Below are 23,697 nucleotides of genomic sequence, written 5' to 3'. Positions count from 1 at the left end.
CGAGTGAAGTCATCAACAACAACCAGTATGTATTTCTTGTGGTGGAGATTGGCTACAGTTGAAGAACCGCAGAGATCAGTGTGCAATAATTCCAGTGGTTCTGAAATAAACGAATCCGTTGTCAGAGGGTGACTTGCTTTGACTTGTTTCCACATTTACAGGCTGGACAAAGAGTATCGTTGCTGAATTTGAGAATAAGAAGACAGCAGACTAGTTCTCCAGTGACCAGATTGTTGATGTATCTGAAGTTGAGATGAGTTAGCTTGCGAGGCCATAGCCAACTGACTTCGGATACAACTTTAGAGAGAAAGCACATCTATGGTTTACCAATGATGAGAGAGACATCCAGAGGATACATTGTGCCTTCGGATTGTAACTTGATTAAACAAGTGCTTCTATCACTTGTAATTATGTAACATAATTGATCATCAAACTCCACTCGATGGCCTGCTTTACATAGTTGGCCAACACTGATGAGATTGCGTTTAAGGCTTTCTACATAAGCAACCTTCTGAATGGAAAAGTTCCTCGTGGTGAGAACACCGTAGCCTCATATGATGCCATTTGCATTGTTTCCAAAAGTGACATTTCCACCATTGCATATAGGCCTGAAATCTCGAAGGTACTCTAACCTTCCAGTCATGTGCAAGGAGCAGGCACTGTCGATCAACGATTCTTCATCTTGATGCTCCTTGCATAAAGCCTACAAAAACTTAGTCGTTAATTTGGGCACCCAAGCGAGTTTGGAGCCCGAGGTCACATATGATGTGTTAATCGATGCATGATGCGAGGTGGTAGGAACATTTTAAGTCAACTTTCAAGCCTAGTCCTGGGTGTTTGAAGTTCTTTGGAGTTTTGTGAGATTGTGAATAATCACGAGTACTTTTGGAGAGATTAGAATTGACCCTGAAATCCTGGGTGTTTGAAGTTCTTTGGATTTTTTTACATTGACATTGACAAGAGAACTTTTTGTCATTTTCCCTGACATTTGACCTAGGCTGAGGTTTTGAAGAAAAAGTATGTTTTTGTCCATTCCGAGGATTGTGAGATTTGACCCTTTTGTTTGTGTGTTTTGAAAAGGTGTTTTGTGCAAGTCTGGAAGGTGAAGGTACGTGCAGAGCTTTTGTGATGTGATTTCTTAAACATTTGATATGACCTTTTGAGTGCTAGAGTTGGCAAAATTCCTTTCCACTTTTGAGATTTTGAGACTGACTTTGAAAAGGTTGGAGTAGGTAAAATACCTTTCCATTTTGGATCATTGATAGAATAGATTTGAAATCCATTTGATCGAAAAGACTTAACCTTATGTTTGGATATTTTTTGAGTATTGTCAGAAACAGTGAACTCTTTTCTTTTTGTTTTCTTGGAAACAGTTTTCTTGAAATGATAATTTGAAAAGACAAACTTTTCTGGACTTTTTGACTTAGGACATGTCACAGATTTCTTAACTTTTGAGCAAATTTCCCTTTTCTTTCCACGAGAGCGAAATTCTTCTTTAAAAACTCTTTTTGCTTCGGTCTTAGGAGAACTGCAGTCAGCGATATTTAATTGTGGTTTCCTTAAATCTTTTGAGGGTTTGGAAAAATAGTGACTCGATTCATCCGAACTTGAGAAGTCAGGACTTTGAGAACATTGACCAAATTCAAAATTTTCAATTGGTAATTCATGTTTGATTGGTTCAATAGTCACATAACTTTTGACTTCGGTCAGCAGTGTAGTGCTTTGGACTACCGCAGAGTAAGTCTTGGTGGACACTTCTATGGGACATTTGATATTGAACAACGTGATATATTGTAGTATATGATTGCGGTCAGAAACACTGCGGTCAGACTGTAAGGATGGGAAGTCTAAAGAGACTTCAGGACTTTCAATAACAATTTCCTCATCGACTACTGATGATGTCGGAGAATCTGTGTTATCAACATGAGTAGAAAATTCAGGGAGAACTTCTTGTATAACACAATTATTACTCAGATCATGAAGTTTTCCAAAGTGGGCTTGGATATCCTTAGGAAATGTTTTGTCATTGACCGGAAACAAGAAGTTGCGGTCTGGTGGGACATAGGGACGTTCCGGTGTGAACCGGGGTGAGGAGTCCGTTGCAGTTGGGTAACCATTGGACCAACCCCAGTTAAAAGTGTTATCAACATTCCCATTATTAACAAGATTCTCAATGGCCTCAGTTTCATTAAACAACTTTTTAATTAAAAGATTTAAACGTACAATTTCATTCTGTGCTAGATCTCTTTGATTTAAGGCTAATTCTAATTGAGTTTCACTAAGCATTCTAGCATCTTTTTCTAACATTAAATCCTTCTCTAACATTGCCATTTTGAGTCCCTTATTGTCCAAACGTCCTCTAACATGGAGCATCTCCTGCGAAGCGATATTCTTCTCATCTAGGGCTTTATTGTAGTTTGTAAGGACGGCAGCACAAGTGTCATTTAGTGTGTCCATGAAAGGTTGACAATCATGCATGTTGTAATTTAAAGTTTGAATCATGATTTTTAGCTGTTCCACAATGCTGAGAGTTCCATATTTAGCCATATAGCAATGGTTTTTCTTTAGATTAGTTGAGCCGTCTTCATCAACAGTTGCTACCATACAGATCTTGCCTTTCCCTTTGCTGAGATCATCTTCATCTTCGTCTATTGATAACCACACTTGATGATTCCTCTTCACTTGAGCAACGTAGGCCTTTCCCTTTTCTTTATCTTCTAGTTCTTGAGCCATTCTGAGATAGAAGGCTCTATCTTTCACTACGTTTTCCTTGCAATCATTGGCAAAATGATTTTCCTTGTTGCACTTGTGACATATGATGATGTCACTCTTGTCTTCTATAGAGGTACCAGAGTCAGTTGATTAGGACTGCGGTGGTACTTCTTTGGACCGAGTATGCTGAGACTGCGGTGGAGGGAGAGGGTTTTTGGTGGAATGGAAGTGATTGTTTTGAAAGTTGTGGTTAAAAGGTGGTCGATTGAATTGTTGGCTTTTGCGAAATGAAGGTGGTAAGCGATTGAATTTCTGACTGATAAGAGCAATGGCATTCTGAAACTCTTCTTCATCGTCATATTCTGAGTCAGCTTCATATGACTATGGTGGAGAGTCATAATAGGTGGGATAAGTTTGAGTGTGAGGTGATTGGGCTACTAATGCGAGTGGTCCTTTGAAGTCTGAACAGTCCTTTAGTACAGTGGACTCATGAGCTTGCAATTATCCACAAAGCTTATAGAGAGATAAAGAGTGAATCTTCCTGTCATCTTGTACAATCATTTTGGCTGTTGTCCAGTGTCTTCCTAAGTCATTAAGAAACTGCATATTTGTTTCATGATTTCTGCGGATGGTACCCGCATTGGACAGTTTTGTGAAAATCAAGTTGAACCTTTTAAACGAGTCTTCCAAACTTTTACGGGAGTGGGCTTTGAAGTTATTGAATTCGTTGAGTGCTGTAGTGAGCTTTTTGTCTTGATCCTGCTCTGAACGTTCGTACAAGTTTTTGAGAACATCCCAAATTTCCTTTGCTGATTTGCAATTTATGATAATGTCGAAGTTGTCAGGAGCAACTCCACAAGAGATTTCATAAAAGGCAATAGCATCATTTTCCATCTTGTCTAGATCATCTTTTGTGGGACGATTCAAAGCTGGTTGACCTCCTCCAAGCCTTGCTGTGGCTCTATCAGTTTGGACAGGGGTAAGGAACGGAATGTGTGGTCCTTCTTCTATAGATCTCCAGACATCTCTACCAAGTCGTCTGAGATATCTTTCCATCCTTTGAGACCAGTGATGATACTCATTTGCAACCAGTATTGGGCTCGATTGGAACCACCAACATTGTTGGAAACATTCAGTGATAACGATTGTGCCATTTGAAAAAAAATTGTTTAGAAATGAGCTTCAGTGGTATAGAGGGCTCTATGAAAAATCAGAGTTCCGATTTTCAAAAAGCAACCACTATAGCTCTGATACCAATTGTTGAGAGAAAAACTTTGAGAAACACTTGAACAAAATGGTTAGAGCAAGTATATAGTGGAATAGTTAATCTCGAAGGATCTGTTAGCTCAACAATAATATTAATAGTTAGAAGTTAGTGAGTTAGATACGGAAAGTAAAGTAATGTACATGACAACAATTGTTATATCAAGAATACACGTAAGTTGATTCGTAACTTGGAATGCATTCAAACCAATGTTAGTAAGTGAGATCAAACTTAGTGAATAAGTCACAAAGACTTGCTTCGAAGAGTGATTATAATCATATATGTTTAAGTAAGAAATTGAGAGTGAAGAGTGATAACTTTAGAAATTGTATTCAGATGAAATGCATAAGTTATCTGTAACCAGGAGAGGTATTTAATACAAGAGAATAAGTCTCTATTTATAAAGACTTAGAACTACACTAGATTACAACTCTATAAGAAGCCGTGCAAGGCATACTAGATAATAGAGTGTATTACATAAAAGACAAATAAAGTAATCTAGCTAATGACTGCGGTAGCTGACTCCGGGTGCAGATGCGGTTGCAGTAGAGAAATGGTTGCGGTAGCTAAGTTAAAGAGGGTCACTTTCATGATTCAACACAAACGTCAAACCTCACTTAACAACCCAAATCCTTCAAGTTTGAACCAATGTCAAACTGGCCAATCGTCAATGATCATCCAGGTTGACAACTACCATGTAATGGTGAACCCCTGGTCATGCCGTTGCCATGTCTGAACAAAATAGTCGCAAGGAAGAAGGCCACCATGTTATGGGCCCTCATTGGCTACGTTGTGGTTGCTGTTGGAACTTGAAAGTGAATCTCAAGCAATCTCTAATCTTTTATATTCCAAAGTCAGTTTCAGTTTCGGAGTAGAATCTGGTCTGGAACCTTGTCTATGGTCAAATGTGGAGTTTGTGTCCGGAATAGGAATATGTTCAAGTGAAGATGTTCCGAACGAAGATTATGTCCGAATCAGTCTATCCGTCTTTGTATTTATTATTATTATCGTTTAGTTTGATGTACTAGTACATAGGGCTTAGTTTATTTTGTCAAATTGGATAATCAAAGTGTTAGATGTAACTCTTTTGTCCGTTCCTAAGTATATGCTTTAGTTTGTACGATGCATTCCTTTCTCTTATGTAAGGAGTGTTTATTGCAAAGAATAGATGACAAATTTTTACTCCAAAGATAGATATTTACATTTACTTCACTTTCACTTTTCTCTCAAATCAATCTTCAAACATTCTAATTGTTCATTCACTGTCTTTACTTTGTTTATTCTCATTACTCCATATTTAATACTTGAAGTACTTTTTTGATTCTCATCTTCAGTATCGACTGGTCTTGCCAGAATTAACTGGAACTTATAATCAGAAGCAGACATTGATCTTAAGTAGTAACTCAAGGTTTGAGTTTTCAAACCTTGTCCATGCACAATCAGATCCTTGTTCTCATAATTGGCATCTGAACTTAAGCGGTTGTCCTTTGAATACATAAGAACAAATTATAGTTGATTCGAGACTACCTTGGTATCTTGATCATTTCTATGTTCATGATAAAAGTTCTTCTATATACCACTTTTTCTCAAGATATCTTAACTTCAATGGATGCTTCTAATTCTCAACAAATGTACTGAATGCAAATAGAAAATAGCGTGGGATGCTATTCACGTGCCCCACTACTAGTTGTTGAAGAGTATGATCATTGGAAAGTCAGAATGGAAAGATTTTTCCTTGGAAAAGAAAAGGTGAATTTATCAGGAGATTCGTTAAAGAAGATCCTCATGTTCCAGTTCGAACCATTGTTAGAGATGTTGCTGCAACTCTCATGGGACAGGATGAACAACATCAAGCACCTCTCATTGCTGATGACCTCAAAAAGCTGCATACATAACAAGTTGCCTTTTCCGAAATGGTGTTTGGTATTCCACCTTCTCTCTTTGAGCACATCAAACTGTGAAAATCCACAAAGAGATTTGGGACACTCTTCAAGATTTGTTAGAGGGGTCAGAAAACATGAAGGATATGCATCTAACCTCTGTTGTCAACGAGTTCGACACTTTCACTAAAACATCCGGTGAATCTATCACCCCAACATTAAATAGATACCAAATCGTTGTCAACAACATGACTTCTCATGGAATAGTCCGAACCCCACTTTAATACAAAATCAAGTTCATTAACAATCACGGAAAGTGACAGGGAAATTTGAAATCATGTCTTCAGAGTAAAGGATCATTGAAGAAGTTGAAACTATACCAACTTTTTTTTTATGAATTTCAAGGTCAAGAAAAAAATGTTGTGTGACAACCGTCAAAATTCGAGTCGGTTCTAGATTTGAATAAACTTAGTTGCACATCTAGGCACGACACATACTAGACTTAGTAACTAGAAGTTAAGATATAACCTATTATAAACTTGGAAACAATTAGAATCGAAGGATAGTGTACTTAGATTTCACATGGTTATATGAATTCTACACCTACTTAACTATAGTGGCTAACCACACTCGGGTCATTCCTTGACTTAAACACCATTTCATGAATCATATACACCCATCATGCACTTGACCTAGTAGTAGAAATTAGGTCAAAGTCTCATAGAAACTTACGTCAAAGTTGAAGACAAGGACTAGTATACTTGATTCCTCAATTTCGCTTGAATATCGGAATCACTACATTGAATGCCAATAAACCGGTAAAAATAAATTACAAACATTATTTCTAATTTTAATAAGAATTATGAAACTCAAAAATAATTTAAAAAGTTTCAAAATTTAATTAATTTTGATATGCAAATATTAATTAAATCTCAAGACCCTAAAAGCCATAAAAACTCATCTTTATAAACTTTAACCTTAAAAATTCTATAAAACTAATTATGAAACTTATAATGTGATCTTATAATAATTAAAATTATGAAAATTCATTTAAGGAAAATAAAATTTAAGTCATTAACAATTACCCTAAATTTATAAGTCAAAAATCAAGGTTTCATGAGCAAAAGCTTGGTTAGGGTGTATATTTTATAAAAAGTTTGATATTTTTATAAAAGAATTGAATTTCTTTTTTATAAAATTAAAAGAGATGGAGGGCATTTTACACTCAAAACCATCCACCCTCTTCCCAAGATACTTCGCCTCTTCCCAAAACACATAATCACTCCTCTCTCACACTCCATCTCCTTCACTTCTCTCTCTCTCTCTCTCTCTCTCTCTACACCCTCTCTCACACTCCACCATTTACCACACTCAAACTCTCTTTTTCCCTCTCTAAAACCACGAAATTCTCCAGCCAAGAACATCTCTTAACCTTCAAATCTTCATCTTCTAGGGTTGTTCTTCATGGTAATCACGAAAATCATTTTATCTCCTTCACTTTTCTTTCTAGTTTTAAAGGTTTTTCATGCACTTGTCCTTCTTCTACACCATTATTTATGAATATTCATGATCATAGCCATGAATGTCGAGTTTGATGATGATGGTGGTAGGGTTTCACCCAAGAACAACATGCATGTTATTTGATGGTGAAATCCAAGGACCAAAACCTATGTGAAACCCTAAAATACGGATGATTTTTACAAGTTTTAGAGGTTCATCTACCTTATGCATTCATGTTTTTCCTTGAAAAACATCACTATGAACAAAATATATCCATGAATGGTCTTCAAACAAACATGCATTTGATTATATTCAAGCTTAGAAGCTAGACCATCAAAGTATGTTGTTAAAAGCTTTCAAATATGTTCATGAAGGATTTATTTCCAAATAAATATCTAAAACTACTTTTTTGACCAAATACGATTTTTCCCAAATTCCCAGCAACAAAATGAGATGTTATGAAAATTTTAAGAAAATAATTCATTTTCCTCGAAGTATTATAATTATTTCAATAATATATGGAAATAAATCATATAAAATACTTTATGGGGTCTATAAATCCTAAGTAAATTCTTGGATGACGCCTATGCTAAATCATGACTTCTCATTAAGTTTCATCGATTTTTGTTATAGTTTAGTGTGGTTTTTATTTTTCTTTTTGTTTAGCCCCAATAAATCATACAACCGCTTTAGATAATTTGAAAAGGGTATATAATAATTTTTGCAAATTATAATCTCTATTTAAGACTTAGAAAAATATTTTCAGAATTTTTCATAATGCATTTCTATTTTTCTCCGATTTTTGTATTTATAATGGTCTAAAAATAGGAAAAATATCTTTACTCATCCAAAATTTATGAACATTTACCATAACACCATGTAGGACATTAGGATGCTACATAAAAATGTTGATGATTTGTCGCTTCTGTATACTATTTTCCCCTTATTTTCTAAGATTAAATACACTTAAATACACAAAATCGGATTCCAGTAGATAAAAACCACCTTTGAGATTTTTCCAGATTATTTACACTGTAAATGAACTTTACAAAAAATTTGGAAATTTACCATAACTTTTTAATAATTATTCTTCAATTAATGATTATTTAAGAGGATAAAAGAAAGAAAAATAGAACGACTAATTGAAAAATATCTTTTATATTTTGCGCAGCTTCTACATATATAATAACAGTGTTAAAATTTTTTTTGGGCAATTTTGGAAACTTTGTTCTATTTATTTCAATTTTTATTCAAATAAATGTCCAAAATTCATAAATTTGGGTTAAATAGTTTGGAAATCTATTTTTATAGTTTTCCCAGTTTAAGGATGTGTAATGGCAGTATTATAAAAAGCTTAGGGTGTTGTCTTAACTAATTTTTATTTTTCATGAATTTTTATCCTTTTTGAGGATTAAATATAAGAAAAATGATTATACATATTTATAATCCATGAAACGTTATTTGGAAGTCTTTTAATACTGTTGGAACAAATATCTGAAGTTTTGTAATTTTTACTAACCATTTAGTATTTATCCATGATTTTATGGTTATTCGAGAAACTAAAATGGTGAAAAATAGTTAGACAAATGAAAAATTCAAGAAAATTTAACTTAAGGTCTTTGACTTCAATTAAAACTGAAATGAAAAGCTTAGGAAATTTTAGAACTAAATTGATTTAATTTTTGAATATTTAACCATTGGAAGGCCTCTTAAAATGTTAAATATCAGCATTTCAAAATTGGGAACTTTCCACTTAAATTGTTATATAACAATTGATTCATTGAAATTTAGTTTTCACAGAAAAATGTTTGTAACTTATCAATATTAAATTTTGACACATTATTGACAGAATTCTATTGTAGTAGTAAGTATACTAGTGTTAGATTTCGATTAGAGACTCACTAGCGAATACCATTATTGTAGGAATCGATAGTGGTACGAGCGGAGCGTAGTCAAGGCACCATTTGCATCATCTCAATGCATTGTGAGTATTCACGTACTCCCCTATTTTCAGTTTTTATGTTTTGGGGTGGAAAAGCATGTCCTAAACTACTTATGTTCGTTATATTTAATTGACTCGTATAAACTTGATTACTATATTTTGCATATCGTGAGTATTCACGCACTCCCCTATTTTCGGTTTTTATGTTTTGGGGTGGAAAAGCATGTCCTAAACTATTTATGTTCGTTATACTTATTTGACTCGTATAAACTTGGTTGCTATATTTTGCATATTGTGAGTATTCACGCACTCCTTTTTTTTTTTTTTTTTTTTTTTTCAGTTTTTATGTTTTGGGGTGGAAAAGCATGTCCGAAAAACTTTTATTTGTTCGTTGTATTTAAATTGATTTGTATCAAACTTGATTGCTATTTTATTGCTATATCTCTGTATGTATGTCTATGCAACACGAAACATGAGAATTTATCATCTTAAGGCCCTTCCCTTACACTTTTCTCTAACCATTAATTCTTTGAGCCAATGGTCATTGTGGATAGCGCTATTAGGAATTGACACCTCCTCACTCGCCCGATTGCTAGAGTGCATGATACCATATAATCTATGGAACGGTAAGCATAGATCTTGATAGGGCTTCAGTCATAGGCTTGGTTGAGAACTCATTGTTTGCTGATACACATATAAACTTGTTATTTATTATGGAAATAAACTCGTTTATCAATTATAGCAATCAACTTTGTTTCTCGTTATAGCAATAAACTTTGTATCTCATCATAACAACGAACTTTTATTACTGGAAATTTATATACATGTTTTAGGAATGAAATTGTTTGCTCCTTGTAGTAACGAAATTGATTGCTCATTTTAGCAATGAAACTTGTTTACTCGTTTGAGTAACGAACTTTATCTTCCATGAGAATATGAACGTTGCATCTCATTTAGGCAACACGCCTTATCTCTCATGATGACAAAGAACTTTGTTTTCTTTTTACAAACTTATTTACTCATTTTAACAATATACTTTTATTATTGGAAACTTTTAAAACGTTGATTTCAATTCATGGAACCAATATTATTTTGTTTAAATGTGAGTACTCACCAACTATTTTTTTATAGTTGACGCTCGTTTTACATGCTTTTTTAGGAATCATCGAGTAAGTGGCACTTAGGGACACTTCACTTTTAGGAGCATTCACATGCGTTGTATTTCAATTTACATTGTAATTTCTTTTAAAAATTGTTCAAACCCATTGTAAAATTGTAATGATTTTTAATACGATGGTTGGTGTTGTCTTTTAACTTTTGCTATGAAACCCTTTATACTTCCATGCCTCGTGTTTAGCAGGGTGTGACATGTTGCACAAACTCTACGAGAACTAATTGGAGGACCTCTAGCTATAGTCAGTTCCTATGATCCAAAATCTTTGAACCTCATAGCTTCGGACCCCTTCTCAGCTATTATTCCATCTATTCCTCCTACTCAACCCTCACCTCCAACCATAGTTGCTCCCACCAACAACTATCAATCAACAAGTGACCTTACTTCTGAAGCTATGGACTCCAAACTCCGTTTCCAAAAGGAGTTTGCCTTACAATCTATGAAATACAATCGTCCTTATATGAAGTCGTATCACAAGCTTTTACATGCTCCTCACCAAAATAATCCTCAACCTTTGAACAAACCTTTAGAAAATCCTCCATCCTATAAACCTAACCTTCCTTCACCAAATCACACTTCGGAATCTTCACAGACTCCAAAGTCAGAAAGCCCAAGATTGTATGTCACAAAAGTGGTCATTCAAACCACATTGCAAACGATTGTTTAGCCGGAGTCTTGCAGAAACCTAAGATCAAGGATTCAGCTTACTATGCACTTAAAGCTTAAGAATTAGGAGAGAGTAAAAAGGCTTTTGTCTCCATTATATGGGATGTGGAAGGGTATTGGTCATCTGGAGATGATGATGATGTAACCACTGGTAGAAACATATGTTTTATGGCTTGAAAAGAAATTAAATGTGATGAAGGCTACTGGTCACCTGGGTCAGAGAGAGATGATGAGGATGCATAACCAAACTACATGGCTACCAACGATCCAACTGGAAGAAGCATCGTTCAACAGGTAAAATCTATGATTACTAATAATAATTTTGATTTATCTCTTTGTGAACCATATCTAACCCAAATCCATTCAGATATGAACATCATTTATAAAGCCTATGAGTTAGCCATAGAAGCCAGTGAGAAGGAATAATGTGAACTGAGTCGTCTTAGATTATGTTTTGTGGATAAGAAGTTAAAAATAGAGTCTTTAGAATGAGATGTTGTAATGTCAAAAGATGAATGTATCATTCTTAAAGACGAATGTGAAATCACTTATTTTGAAAGAAATGTTTTGATTTCTGAGGCAAATAGATGCTTTGTATAAGTCTCAATGCTAAAATAGATGTTTTGCATAAGTCCATTGACATTCTTGAGGCAAATTAACGGATGGCCCACAATTTTCGTCATCCTTGGTCAAAAGCTCCTGGTCTCGGAAGAGAGTTTTTCAAAACCAATTACTAGTCCCATGAGGGAGTTACAAAACCAAAGTTTTATGGAAGATGTTCCAAACATCAAACATTCGGACAACCCTGTCACGCCTTTGTCACCCCATCCAAAGACTTCTGAGCAATTTGCATCTCTAATCCTTAAATTTCAGCCAATAGTTTTCAAGTGTCCCGATTCTATGCCTCTTCCGCCTCTGACAAACCTGGACCTGAATCGGACGTTAGAACCTCACTTTAGTAATCCAATTGCAGTTATTGAAATTTCGAACCACTGTCCTCCTAACAACTATGTTGAGGAAATTATTCCTGAGACAGCTGGACCTGAATTCTCTGAGTTTGTTTGGTCATCTATAGATAGTGATGATGATAATTCATCCAATTCATTTGAATCTGACTCACAAGTGGTCTCCAAAACCAAACTTGTGCCAATCAAACATGTGTTTAACAACCCCTCTGTTGGTCAAATTTCCAAATCTTCAGCTTATTCTAAAAAGAAACTCTTGTTGACTAGGAAAGATGTTGTTGATCCTAAGGCAGAATCCTGGAATGCTCACAAAAAGGAAGTCAAGTCAAGACAAAACTCTAGATTCCTTGAGAACTCCAAAAAAGTGTATCTCGGACTACCAACTTGCCAACTAAGAGTCACAACACCTTCGCACCCAATAAGATTCTCAAAAGACCACCCAATTCTCCCAATCCAGTAGAACAAAAGAATGTGGTCAGTTATACTTCGAAAAAGTCCATTGCAGATACTCAATCTACTCGAACCAACTCTCCTCTAAGTGTTTCATCCGTTTTCATAGTAAAAGCCGATGTTATAATTTTTAAACCTGGATCGATTTCAAAATCAAGTGTATCATCGAACAAAGAAAGAATTTCCAAGAAAATTTTTTCACAAAAATCTTAAAAAAAACTTGTTTGGAAAATAAAAAATGCCATCAATGAAAGTGTGATTTCGGAAGGAAAAGTGAATCTCACTGCTCCGGAAGTTCCCTGTCGAAGAAAGGCTATTCCGAAACCTCATGTCATTGAGTATGGCTATTGGATAGATGAAAGAACCATGGCCTTCTGTTTGTTTCCTAAAGAGTCTATGAACAAACCTTCCAAAACATTTGTTGCTCTTAATTCACAACCAAAGCCTAAGACTCATCCCCTTGTCCCAAAACCTAACTGGAAGCCTAAAAGATCCACAACTCACTAATTTTGCAGGCACTTTGTTCTTCGATGCAAGAAACAATATGGTATATTTATAGTGCTTACTCCATGCATATGACGGGGTAGAAGGACATTCTTTAAGATCTCAAACTTTCACCAAATGTTGTCTATGTGACGTATGACAACTACTCCAACTCTGAGATCAGAGGTTATGGTATCCTTACAAATGGAAACTTCTCCATTTCGAATGACAACTTCTCCATTTCAAGTGACCTAGGTCTTCTTCCTTTGACTCAAGTCAGAAACAACATCCAAACTCATCAACTTTATTAAAGAAATTGAAGTTCTCATCAAACTCCCAGTAAGGAGAATCCAAAGTGACGATGGTTCGGAATTCACAAATTCCACCATTGAGAACTTCCCCACCGAAAAGGGTATTGACCACAACTTTTCTTCTCCTTACACTCCACAACAGAATGGTGTAGTTGAACGATGAAACATAACTGATATGTGCATATTTAGCTATATATTTAGTGTAGATTTTTCTTATTTATTAACTAATTATTTGCACATTATGGACAAAAGGTACTTAATAGTGTTTGAATTGTATTTTTAGTCGAAAAGATATGTTCGGAAGCAAAAGGAAGCAGGAGAAGCAGTTGGAAGTTCGGGAGTTGAAACAAAGAAGAAAAACTGCCAAAAACAAGAAGGACTCGACAAGTCAACTCCTGACTCGACGAGTTAGATCGAAGATTCACGAAACTCTAGAAGTCCTTGCCGTACACGGATTTTTAATGAGGGACTCGGCGAGTTGGGACCTTGACTCGACGAGTCACCTCTGTTTCCAGAAAAATATAAATAGGGACTTTGAGATCGATAGGGGGACTTCTCTGGAACCCTAGGCGGCTCAAATTGTGATTGAAGGTGGTTCTTGATCGGGAGAAACTGAGGAATCAACCCTAAGTTCAATTTTGAAGAGGATTAAGGCAAATTGTAGTTTATTCTTCGTTAATCTTTTGATTGAATCATGTTGGAACTAATTGAATTTGTTTCTGAATTTGTTTTTACTGCAATTGTGAACTATACCCTTTATTTTCTATTTAGGGTAGATGATTTTGTGAATATGGATTGATTTTATGGTTAGGATTAATTTTAATTGGTGATATTGTTTTGTTATGCTTGTTAAAGAACCTCATATGTTAATAAGAACTATTCTATGTTAATAAATTAGTAATTAAGTTCTCTTAGTTATTAATTTCATATGATTTATGTAACCACATAGTTATATGTCTAGGAATAACGAATGTGAAACTAGAATTAACTAGAAGATAGGTAAGTTAATGTGTGAGCTTGTGTGACGAACCATCAACAAGGAGTAAATTGAATTAACATATTTGATTAGCTTATTACATGTCTTACTTAACCCGAATCAATAAACTAGGAAATTCATTAATTTAGACAATTGGCCATTGCTTGAATTAATCTGTTTTCTAAGGGTTAGCAATAGCGAATGTGAATCCAATCACTTTAATCGGTAACCAATGAAGAATTAATCTGATGCATTTACCATAAAAGCATCCATCGGAACAAATGATTCGAACATAAACAGAAGTCCTCTTAATTATTGAACTTAGTGGTATTTACTTACTTTAGCTGTTAGTTAGTTAAATTGCGTGTTAGTTAGTCTATTTAAGTTTCTTGTCTTGTAAAACTAGAGAAAACCCTTCTTTTTATTACTTGTTCTTAGATAATATGAGTTATTCGTTTAATTTCCATTCCCTGAGTTCGATACCCTACTTATTTGGCGCCGTTGTCGGGGAACGGTTCAAAAATTAATACTAATTTCTATTTTTGTCGATCCTTTGTGTGAGATTTATCTTGCACAAACTTATTTCTTAAGTAATTTAGTTATTAGGATAGGTTTTAATAGTTTTCTGTTTTAGAATTTTCGTTAATATATTTTTTTTCTATTTTTGCCTTGAACTCGCCGAGTGTAGTCAAAGCTACTCGGCGAGTCCATAACTGATTCCCAGTTTCGTGTTTTATTTTAGTTTTGTTCTTTTTATGCGTTTTCCTTATTTTTTTGCAGGCATTACATGACCCAAGGATTCAACACACCTCTAGTTCCTCCATTTGAAGACCCGAAATCCGCACTAAGGAAAAACATAGACAAGGTACTTGAAGACAAGAACCCGCCAAAGAAATCACCGTTCAAGGACCTCAAATCAGTCTTTGGGAAGCAAAAGAACAAGAAAGCAGGCGAGTCTAGCAGCCAAAAGAGCGAAGGAAGCAACCTTGGAAATCTTGGAGACGATACATTCCACAAAGAAGTCGAATTTGAGTATGATTACGAATCCAAATCCGAAGAATAAAGCGACTTTGAAGGCGAACCCACTAACACCATGGCTAACATCGATCAAGTTCCCATGGGCGAATGGAAGAAGAGGATACATGACGATATCGGACTGGTACTAGTGCAACCCATCATTCCTGCAATTGCCACTTTCGAACTAAAAGGCCACATACTTGCTCAACTTAAGAAAATCCCCTTTTACGGGAAAGATCACGAAGACGCTTACAAGCACTTAGACGAGGTCAACGATGTAACTGACTAATTCAATGTTCCAAATGTGCTTCACGAAACCGTTTTGCTTCGTATGCTACCAGTCACGTTTAAGGGAGATGCAAAAGATTGGCTCAAACCACTCCCTCTCGGATCCATCACCACATGGGCTAAGATGAAAGAAGAATTTATTGATCGATTTTGCCCTCCTTCAGAAATAGCCATGTTGAGGAAAGCCATAGCCAACTTTGAACAACAAGCTGGAGAATCCCTATACGAGGCTTGGGAAAGATATAAAGGTTTACTAAGGAACTGCCCACATCATGATCTTAATAGCAAACAAAAAGTCTCCATTTTCTATGATGGAGTGAATGTGACCTCAAGGCAACTCCTTGATTCGCAAGGACCTCTCACGAATAAGCCACCCCCGGTAATCAATGAATTAATTGAAGAATTCTCTAAGCACTCTAGATAATATCATAACCCAAGGAATGAACTATGTCGGGGAGCGGTGAACTAAGTTAATGATAGAATGGCAACAATGACGGCTAAACTAGAGAGTTTGGATCGAAGAATGACTAAGATGGACCAATCCATCCATGCCATTAGGGTCAGTTTTGAGAATTGTAGAGGGCCTCATCTCACTAAAGAATGTGATCTTGACGAGAACGGGAACTGGAATGTGCAAGTATGCTATTCAATTGGTGATAGGTACGATGAAAATTAGTGAAAACCAAAGATGGAATGACTCCCGTATTATGAGTACAAAAAGGCAAAGGAGGAAAAATATAAGCAAAAAGAAACGGGCTTTTATCAAAAAGAGGATCTGGTGCTGGAGAAGAAAGCTGTCTTGGAAGATATGTTCACAAGATCTGTAGTCGTGTCTGAGAAGAGACACAATGATACATATGCTGAAATGAAAGAGAAATGAAATATGTTTAGAGAACATAAATCTATGATGAAGGATCATCAAAATATGCTTAGGAATCAGCAAGCATCTATTCATAACACTGAAAAATAGGTAGGTCAGCTTGCACAATAAATCAACCAAAGAGCACCCGGTGAACTTCCTACCAATACCGAGCAAAATCCAAGATTTGCGCATGTGAAGGCAATAACAACAGATTCTGAGCTAATTTTCACTCCTCTGACCTCTATCCAGAAGAATCCCAACAAAGTGCGAACAGAAGAAGTAATTAGCTGGAATTCGAGTAAACCCGACTTGACTCGCCGAGTCGCTAACATGGACTCGACGCGTTGAAGACCTGATAACGAAAACTGCTCTCTTTTGAAGCCTTACCGTCCCTCTTTTCCATTTCCGAGCTGAGCCATACATGATGAGCAGATTCAAGAATATAGGAGGCTTGTGGAGCACATAAAGGCACTCCAAGTAAATATTCCATTTGTTGAAACGATATTACAAACACCGAAATATGCTATTTTACTTAAAAACCTCTTTACCACTAGAAGAAATATAGAAGAAGTTGTTGAAATAGTGCTAAATGAAATGTCAGGAAAGAGGGGAGATCCGCGGAACATCACTGTACCTTGTCAATTTGGGGACATAATGACCACACGAGCATTGACGGATTCGGGGGAAAGTATTAATATTTTGCCATATTCCTTCTTCCAAAAGTTAAACCTTCCGGTCCCAAAGCCTATTCAAATGGAGATTCATCTAGCCGACAAAACGATAATACATCCAATGGGAGTATGTAAATATCTCCTTATCAAAATTGATAAGTTAGTATTTCCGGTTGAGTTCATAATATTAGACATGGAGGAGGACTTTAAAGTACCAATCATTCTTGAATACTGCTTGTGCCTTGGTAGATATACGTGAATCTATGCTAACATTAAGGGTGGGAGATGATTCGGTAATTTTTGAAGTTGAGAAAAAGGAGAAGCACAAAGAGTCAAAAGAAGATAAGGTTTCATCAATAATTTTAGATGATGAATTATTGGAGAGAAAGCTTGCTTACTTGCAAGAGATCAATCCAAACCAATTCTTATAATCCTTGGAAGAGAATTTTGATGCCAAGGGTGATCTGGAGGAGATAGAAAGGCTGATCAAGGAAGCTGACTGCAAAGAAAGCCTCAAAAGTGTTAAAGACTCTCTGACTCGCCGAGTCATACCCGCTGGCTCGACGAGTACATAGGAAAAATCCCAATCTGATGGAAATTTTATTCTGCAAGCCATTAGTACCCTTTCTAAACCGGATGTGCACGTTTTGCATGATTACTTGAAGAATCCTCTTAAGGAAAACAAGGCTGTTAAAGATCACATCAACTTGAGGATGCACATTTGGCTTTTCTTGAAACAATTGTGGAGAATGATGTGGCTGTCCAAGAGGAGGATAGAGTAAGTTTAGAAGATAAAGGGGATCCTAAAAATTTGAATGGTGATAATCATAACTCTTCTATTAAATCACATATGTTAGATTAAGAAGAGATGTCAATCAAAAGCAAAAGAATGAAGCCTCGTGCCATTGTCTCTACTACGTTTGAAGTTTTCACTTTCAAAACACCGTATTCTGTAACGTCCAAAAAGGCAATCAAGAAAGATATAAAAGGAAGGGAAATGATTGAGCATGAAAAGGACAGAGTGGAAAAAATAAGCATGGTAAAGGGAAAAAGCGTAAAGCTGAAGAAATCATTGCAAGAAAGTGAATAGAAGAATTGAAGAGGGCATACAAGAGAAAAATCCATTTGTACAAGACAAAATGTAAAGTACAAAAATTAAAGAAGGAGATCCCAATGGAGGAAGCAACAGAAACGTAAAGCGGGATGGAGTCCAGATAAAGACTCCTAAAAAAGCGCTTAACGGGAGGCAACCTGTCAATAGAGTTTGCTTTTCTTTTCTTTTTCATTTTTACTTTTCATTTGGTGTGGATTACTTTGGATTTCTTTTTTCTATTTCAATCTTCATATTCATTCATAAATGATTATGTTGGGCTGAAGTTCTGTTTTATGTTGCGTCTTTTGGGCTCGTAGATTAGCCTTTTATTCTCAGGTTTGGGCCTGTCCAACTGAGAGCCTTTTATGTATTGTATATAAGTTATCGCTTGCATGCATATTAGGTTAAGATTCAAGATTTCAGTTTGTAGATTCAAGAGTTCTACGATATTGCTTTCTTGTAATCTCCCAATCCTTTACAGTTGATGTTCTTAATCGAGCTCTTCTAAGGATTTTATTTAATCATTCAACACGATTGATTCAAGCTGTTGTGTTCTTAATATTGTTCTCTGGTTTGTTATTATTATTGCGTTCTTGCTGTTTCTTATACTTATACTTGTTCAAGATCTAATCGATCTTCATAGATTAAAAGTTGTTTTAATCCTATCAGATTACTTGAGGGTAATTAAGGCCTAAGTGTGGGGTGTGGTGTTATTTTTAAAGAAAGAAGTTTTTTTAGAAAAAAATGTTTTCAACAGATTAGTAGACTCGGCGAGTCTATACACTAACTCGACGAGTCCTTACACAGATGTCAACTAATTTTGCGACCTGACTCGGCGAGTCCATATACTGACTCGACGAGTCGGTTTAATTTATTGAAAAAATAATTTTTACATTTCTGTAAAATTATGGTTTTTTTAACCTAATTGTAAAACATTTTCAGTTCATTCGGCCGACATACCTATACTCGACATGCCAATATTCTCTCAAGCAACAATCCCATTTTTCTTTGATTTCTTCCAGTTTCTTCTAACAAGGTAACATCTTTTGTTTATTATCTTCTTAAAGCTTTAATTTTTGCAGAATAATGGTCCCATTTTGTTGCAACCCATTTCCTTTGACTTGATTAGGATTCTAGGGATTTTAATTCTTGTCTAATTAGAATGTTATAGATGCAATTGATTGTGAATTTATACTTAGTATGCATCCCGAGAAAAACCCCTGGGACCAATTTTGGGTTTTGTTTGATGAACTGATGAACCTCAGACATGCGACTCGAACAGTTCTTGCGATTCGCCGAGTCTGTTCGTGGACTCAACGAGTCGGTCCCTAAAGGCAGTCCTAGTTTTTGAGTTTTATTGTTTCTGTGTTTTCTGGTTTTTATGGTTTTCTGATGTTGCATAAAATGTTTTCAAGAGGTGGACAAAGCTCTAGGGGTAACCAAGGAGACCATCCTTGGTTAAATTTTCCAAGAGTTGATTCGGATTCCACGATGAAAAGATGGAAGAAGAAGCTGGTTGAAGTTAAAAAGAAAGAAATTTATGTGCCAAATGCAATAGATTGGGATTGGTTAGGAAGATTTCGTTATGAAGAGGAGTTAGCCCCGTGTCTTGTAAAAGTCTTTATGAATGGTGGGATATCCATCACTTGTGATGGATGGAACCGGATATTCTGCATTCAAGAATCGGTGTTCAAGGAGTTATGTTGGGAGTTTTTCTCAACCATCAACTTCTATGAAGGGAACGATTATTACAACCCGGGAATTGTTACTTTTTGCCTTGGTGGTGAATTCCGCCAATGTAGTATGGTGGAACTAGCTTGCAGGTTGGGTATTTATGACCAACAATTGGTCACCACTGAGGGTTTTGGCACCTTTCTTGAGAATTGTCACAAGGAGTTCCCAGAGGGTGTTGTGGGTTCCACGTGGTGTAACACCATTGCTAACAAGGTTTATATCCCTAAGTTCGCTCAAGACGGGAGTATTCGATCACCCACCCATAGATTGATTCACCGCCTTATTGAGAATACAATCAACATGCGAAAAGATGAATACAAGGTTCCTAGCCTTGATGTTTTGTATTTATGGAGTATTATTACTCCAAACACTTTCTACAATATTCCGTACTGCATGGCGTCTTATTTAACTGGGGGCGGTCAAGGATCACAAAACTTCAAAGATCAATGGTGGGATGTTTGTGACCCGCCTAGCCAAATATTATGGGTTAATGGAAAGAGGAGTATGGAACATGATGATGATGGTCCCGACCCCTCCTTTTAATCCCATTCTTTTTAGAAGAGCCAGAATTATTGAAGATTATGGAGGGGGCCACTATGTTATTCCTCATCATGATGCGATGATAGGACCCGAGGAGTCGGGAAGGAGGATAAGGACGTGACGCATGCAAGAACATCACGATCCACTGGTGATACCGGTCGAAGATGATATACCCCCAGAGTGGTTAAATGTGGAGGGAAGAAGATATCGAGATGATTTGGGAAGGGGCTTGAATTTTGCCAACTGGTTCTTTATCTAAATGTTTAATCACTTCAACATCCAACATGTGGATGGGCGTCAATTTCCTTATGTGCCTACTTGATAGGAGAGGATAAACACAAGAATAAGTGGAGCAAGTGGGAGCGGAGCGCGGAATGATGATGAAGAGGATGAGGAGGAAGAAGATGAATATTGAAGTTCTATCCTTTTTAGTTTGGTTGTGTTAAAACAATTTTTATTGTTTGATTTTGTTTGTGTTTGTTTGCTATTGTTTGGTTTGGACAAGTAGTTTTGGATTTGCTTATGGTGTGTTTTTTCTTTTTATTACATGTTTGTTATAGTCTTTCCAGAATTTGGATAAAGGGTTTGCACACAAAGAGTCTAGAAAGTCATTCCAAAGAAGCATCGAGCCTAAGCGAGTGAGAATGAAGTCTAAGTATCGAGTTCGGTTTTAGAGAGGGTTGAAGAGTTCGTAAACACTGAAGAGGAGAAGAGCATGAGTGTCTTTTTGATGTTACTTCAGCACACCAAAATCCGGATTTGAAGCAGAATATATTTTTATCACACAGCGATGGACTCGCCGAGTGCACATACTGACTCGACGAGTCCCATTGTTATTTCACAATTTCTGTCTTTTCACGCTACTACACAGTGAGTCGCCTTTTTGACTCAACGTGTCGTTTATCGTTCCACCTCTAAAGTTGCTGATTTGATGCTATTTTATACACCACTTGACTGCATTTTCTTTAAGACTGATTCCAGAAATTTTTCGAGTGATTTTCCTGCATATTTGGAGCTAACCACACGACATTTTGACACCCAAGGCATGGATGAGCTGTTCCCATGCCTAAAGTCATTTGAAGATGGAGCTTTTCAGATGAAATATCGACCCCGTCACTACTAACCCAGGGGAGTTTGTTCCAATTCTCTCATTATTTTCTTTATCATGCATAACATGCAGTTGGGACATTGCATAATTTAAGTGTGGGGTAGGTGGTTGGTTACACTAGTTAAATTTTACAATTTTTGCATAAAATTGCTACGAAACATTATTTAGAAAATTTGGTAAAAAGCAATTAGGAATCATGCTAGTGTTATGTTTGATGATTGCATGAAGACCCAAATGTTTAATTGAGCCTATATAGGTTAGAATGCATTTGTGGCCCCCTTTATTCTAGTGAAATCATGGGACAAAAACACAAAATCGCTTAGTTTGAGGGATGCAATATGTTTAGCATCGTGTACTTGAAATGTATCCAGGAAAACTAATATCTTTAATCAATAAAGGTTGAAATGGAGCGCCACTACTTAAGCATGTAGGTTTTGAGCGAATAAAAGTGAGTTACATGTGAAAAAAGAAAAGAGAGAATTACAAGAAAAAGTTGTAAGAATTATGGAGCAAACACAATATGAAGATTAAAAGATCACAATTCTGAAGATTCAAAAAGTTGAAGATACCAAAAATCAAATAAAAAGTTGGTGAATTCAAAGAAATCAAAGTTAAATAACAAAGATGTTGGGCTGAAGATTTTGTTAAAGATTGCGTCTATTGTGCTCGGCAGTTTATTTATTTATTTTGTATTCCGGTTTGGGCCTGTCCAACCGAGAGCCCATTTTGTTTAATATATAAGTATATGCTTGCATGCATATTAGGTTAACTATTTTAGAGATTCATCTAGAGCATAACGATAGCATTTACGAGTTTCTTTAATCGTTCTTGTAACCTACCAATCCTCTGCAGTTGATGTTCTTAATCGAGCTCTTCTGAGGATTTTGTTTAATCATTCGACACGTTTGATTCACTCTTGTCTTATACTTTTTATCGTGTTCTTGTTGTTTTTATAATTAATTACCTATTTAAGATCTAGTCGATCTTCATAGATTAAGGTTTTAATCTCATCAATTGGTATCAGAGCAGGAGGCTGTGTAATCGATACACATCTTTTCTGTGAAAAGGTTTTAATTAGGGTTTTTCCGCAACTACCGATATTTATTGAGCCGTCATCTCATTATTGACGTATCTTGATATTTATTGTTTTGCCCTAATCTGAGTTATTACAAGTCTGATCTTTTAACAGGTTTTTTTTCGATCATAATGGACGAGTCGCAATCAAATCCTATTAATATTTCCAATAGCATCGGTTCGACGACAAAGATTCCAATCCTATATACCCATGACTATGAAGTCTGGACGCATCACTTCGAAGACTACGTGATTGGATCTAAGGATAATGGATACCTCATATGGGAAGCTATCATTAATGGACCGTTTTCTCATTCTGCAACGTCCAGGATTATTAAGACACAAAAGGAGTACAATGATCTGCTGAAGGATGTTAAGGATATTGCACAAGATGAAAAGGACAAATTCCAGTGCAATATCAAGGCATTAAGGTTAATCAGATTCGCCCTTCAGTCCGACACCTTTAGGTTGGTCAGCTCATGCACGACGGCAAAGGAAGTTTGGGATAGACTTCGCGAACTGTACTCTACAGAAGAAGATCTTGAACATTCTATTTAAACCTTGCTCTTATCTGAGTTTGGAGAATTCAGGCAAGGAGCCGAAGAAATGGTGACCCAGACGTTCGATCGCTTCAATCATCTTCTCAGCAAGATGATCAAACATGACATCGAAAGGAAGCTTATCGAGCAGAAGGTTACTTTCTTAAATGGTCTGCGGTCTGAATGGAGAGCAGTGGTGTCTACTGTCAAAGCCCATGAGCAGTTTAAATCATATTCTTTGGCGAAACTGGTGGGTATTCTCAAGTCCCAAGAGAAGATTGTACTGCAGGAGAAGAACGTTGTTTCAAGCCTTGGTTCGTTGGCCCTCCTGTCAAAGAGTAAAGCTGTGATGGAGGATGAAGACCTTAACTTGGAGGAGTATGACCTCACGTCTGAGGATTATGCTATGATGGTGTCTAACCCCAAGAGGTTCATAAAGAAAAGATTC

The 23,697-nt window shown here is 36.2% G+C and overlaps 1 non-coding gene across 1 annotated transcript; it reads right to left on the bottom strand.

Annotated features, from left to right (window-relative positions):
* Positions 1–15,800: 15,800 nt before the first annotated feature.
* On the bottom strand, positions 15,801–15,907 carry LOC145091140 (small nucleolar RNA R71). Its single transcript, XR_013702028.1, has one exon. It is a non-coding gene; the product is annotated as a small nucleolar RNA R71 (small nucleolar RNA).
* Positions 15,908–23,697: the final 7,790 nt, after the last annotated feature.

Source organism: Lactuca serriola, chromosome 2 (genome assembly GCF_051521515.1).
Source record: "Lactuca serriola cultivar US96UC23 chromosome 2, Lser_US96UC23_V15, whole genome shotgun sequence".
NCBI classification, from domain to species: domain Eukaryota; kingdom Viridiplantae; phylum Streptophyta; class Magnoliopsida; order Asterales; family Asteraceae; genus Lactuca; species Lactuca serriola.
This window is presented reverse-complemented; position numbering and strand designations above follow the sequence as displayed.